We start from the raw sequence: 4,193 nt of genomic DNA, 5'->3' as shown, positions 1-4,193 counted from the left end.
AATTGCGAGATATAAACTCACAATTCTGACTTCTTTTCTCAGAACTGCGTGATATAAATTCACAATTGCGAGTTATAAAGTCAGAATTGAGAGATATAAAGTCACAATTGCGAGATAAAAACTCGCAATTCTGATTTTTTTTCTCGCAATTGCGAGTTTATATCTCGCCATTCTGACGTTATAACCTCGCAATTGCGAGTTTATATCACGCAATTATGAGAAAAAAAAGTCAGAATTGTGAGATAAAAAGTCGCAATTTTTTATTCAGTGGCAGAAATGGGCTTCCATAGTGTCTTGATATTCATATGGTTTCCATATAAAAGGCATATGCATAGGGTATATAGATATATATAGACAAGTATATAGACAAATATATTTTATTGTTATTTAGATATATAGATATAAAGACAAGTATATAGATAAATATATTTTATTATTTATTTAATATATTATTTAAATGTATTATTTGTACATTTATTTTATTTATATGATTATATTAACAATTTTTATTAATATCAAATCACAAAAGTCTTTAGTGCATTATATTTTTTTCTTTTTTCTTTATTTTGTTTCTGTTTTTATTAACATAATTTTAATTTCATTTTGTGTTTGTGTGTGTGTGTGTGTGTGTGCGTGCGTGTGTGCATTGACAGTGTGATCAGCAAATTGTGGAAGTTTTGTCTCCTAACATGATTTTTCAATACCTGTATCTTACTGTAAACCCTATAAATGCAAGTTGTAGCTCTATGAGAGGACAAGGAGAGATGCTGCCTTCATCCACTGGTGTCACTGTTGGACAGTATTACTTCATAAAAATTAGTTATTCATACAGTATTCTATCTCATACTGAGTTTTTGTTTGATTTTTGTACTGTCAATTATTTTATCATTTGATTTCTCCTTATTTCTTGAGCCAGCACCGCCTCCTGTGCCTCCTCTGAGAAAACAGCCCAGGTTAAATGAAAGTCATCTGGGTTAAAGATGACGCAATTCACAAATATATGGCGCCTCAAATGTTATTACATACGAAAGAACATAACAGCTTACAAAAGGTCAACAATTCAGTAAATTATAGGAATTCATAGGTTACCCACATTTACAATCTCTGTCATATCCAGAAGGTTTGTTTTATTGAGCTGATGATATTGTAACTCTCTATTTCATTGTCTAGGCCTTAGCATCTATTGTTCCCCTCCGTTTATGATCCAAAATATTTAGATCTCACATTTCCATAATATGATGGGACAGGAACATTCACATTTATTGCGTCTTTATCCTAAGTCCATTCTCTCCGTATAATCAGAACGGCACAGTATTTTATAACGCTCCCTTATCAGCTTCGGGGTTTAGTTACTTACTTTAAAATGGACTAATTTCTTATTCTAGCGGAGGGGGGAACGGCCGCTGACTTAAACAGCTGCTTCATGACCCAAAAAACTGTCAGTCTTTCCCTGGAATAAATTGTGGACTGTTCCATTTCCGACGAAGGGGGGGCGACTATGTGGAGAAAGACATGCGGACGGAATATCGGCGTTAATTACGTCAGGATTTGTTTTGTGAAACAACATACGCATGAGACACATTCTTAAATACATATCCGATCGATTAGAGTGAGTGTAAGGGTGATGTTTGAACGATTAAAAGTGTATATTTGTGTGCGTATACCTCGGTGTTTTGTCGCTCCGATTCGGGTAGGCTCATAGTAGAATCAATTCACAGAGAGGGGAGCTTGAAACCGTCCTCTCGTGCCCGCGCGCAGAGTTTGGTGAGCGGCGTGTTGTTGGGTATCTCAGAGATGAACTCTGGGTGTAAAATGTACGCGAAGCTTTCCATCTCCTCACTCCATCTCCCGGAGACATACTCATTTATGTTTAAATATTTCAAACATGAACGCACGTTTCAGAATGCGCAACAGGCGTTGCGCGCGCATTCGTTTTGTTGCGGAAATTAAAACATTCTTCGCGTTCTTCAAGTTACATCTTAAAGTTTCTTAAAGTCAGCCTGCTGGCAGGGCTTTAAAACGTGTATTTGTCTTTATCGCACGGGTGTCAGGAGTTTGAATCCAAGCATTACGGTTCTTTTTCCTCCGGAGGTCCACTGTTGGCCTGATACACTTTGTTAATTTGATTGACAGGCGTCAAGTATTATTCATGCAACTCCTTTGTGACGTCAGGCGCCGTTATACTCATGAATTATGTATATTATGCATATTTATGAAATGCAAAGGATGATATTTGATGTGTAGTTTGTTTTTATTATTATTATTGTAAAATATCCAGATCCGTGCACTCATGAATGTAAACATAATGTTTCATATTCCAATTAAAAGTCATTATATATATATATATATATACACAGTATATATGAAGAGTTTGGTTCCAAAACGCGATAAACGCCATTAAAAAAAAAAATTGCGTTTCCGCCAAAATCAGTATTGTATCTGGTCGTATTGAAAAGTCAATTTTTAATTCTACGCAAAATGCGATATCCGCCGAGTTATTCTGTCATGTTTTCTCCCTTTTTTTCCAAACCGCGACAAACGCCAGTCTCCCTTCATATATATATATATATATGAAATATTCTTTAAAAATGCTCTTTTTTTCTTCTTCTTAAAGTGAGACAATTTTATTACAGAAAAAAAATTATTATTCATGTTTTAATTCATTGAAATGTGAATGATTACACAAATTGGATGTCCATCCAGACATGCAAAAATACTAATATAATTTTTTCTGTCTGGGTTGACAGATACATGATATAGTGCTAAATGAGGGCTTGCAATTCTCGCATATAGATGTTCATAGTTTTCTTCATAGAATCTTTATTCTTGATTATTGCTCTTTTACCCATGTACAATACATAACCTCATAGCGAGGCCAAACAAATACACAGATATTTTAGTGTCATACCTTATGCATATTTGGTATAGTCCATAAGTGACCACATTCATAAAACCTCTAAAAAGCACCTACTTATGCATACATGAGATGATTATGGAAAATAGGCGATATCACATTCATACCACTTTCTCTCTTTCATTATTCTGTTCATTTCTACAGGGCCCTGTATGGCGGCGAGTTTGGCTCTTCAATGCACTGCAGGCTGACTTTACCAGCAGGCTGGGACTGATAAGGAAGTCGTATATGGTTGAAGCGGAGCTCTAGCCCAAAGACAGTCTCTACAAGCGGCGATGAAGCTCCACTGCGCCCTCTGTGGCAGCACATTTGAAGTGCAGGCACAGCTTTGAACTGTGACACAACATGATTGACTTGTTAGTCACACTATACTTATTTTGAGGTATTATGGGTAAGGACGTCACACCGGCGTCAATTTCAGGTTAGTGATAAGAATCAGTGCCATGGAATGAAAGTCACAAAATGATTTCCATATGAACAAACAACTGTGCTTCTACAGAAAATTCTCCCAATTGTGTTTCACAGACAAAATAACATGAGGGAAGGACATGAGGGTGAGTAAATAAGGCCAGTATTTTCATTTCGCCTGAACTATCGCTTTAACGCTACCACGCTGAGATTACAAACCCCCCTAATCCCTCCCACTGTAAAAATCCTCATCTAGATTTATTCTCATCAGATGTGGCGAGATGCTGTTATTCAAAAACCAGCGCAGGTCTTCATCAAGTGCAGTGCACTGTGGGATAGGGCTCAGGCTGTGCGTGGGGGGGGACAAACAGAGCAGAACAGGGTTCATGTAGGGTTGTTATTAGCTTTGTGCGTTAGCACTGAGTCAGATGCTTCGGAAACTGACCGTGTGAGTCATACGCAAACAAATCTATCTTTAGTTGGGTTTCTGTAGTCCCCCAGCAAGCCTATTGTGTGGCATCGCAGTCCTGTCGACCATGTTAATGTTTGCACAGCAGCACAATGGTCTCTATCTGATATCCTCATCTGCTGCCTTTCAGGTTGGCCATAGTGTGAATGTACACTTTTAATCCACAGCCATTCATTTTGCAGTAACCAACAGCTTTCTAGCGCCCCCGTGTGGTTGCTGAATTATTACAATTACAGTGGAATTTCATTGTAAAAGTGTGCAGATGACTTGATTGACAGTATGTGGTTGCAGTGGATGAGGAAGGTCAATTTCAACGCTTGTTTCTTGCAATATACGGTGACTAAAGTAGTTATAATTAACATCTAATGAAATCCAGGCGTCTTCAACCTTTTTCATACAGTG

The sequence above is a fragment of the Sinocyclocheilus rhinocerous genome, unplaced genomic scaffold, assembly GCF_001515625.1.
Source record: "Sinocyclocheilus rhinocerous isolate Xijiao unplaced genomic scaffold, SAMN03320098_v1.1 scaffold1294, whole genome shotgun sequence".
Taxonomy (NCBI): domain Eukaryota; kingdom Metazoa; phylum Chordata; class Actinopteri; order Cypriniformes; family Cyprinidae; genus Sinocyclocheilus; species Sinocyclocheilus rhinocerous.
This window is presented reverse-complemented; position numbering follows the sequence as displayed.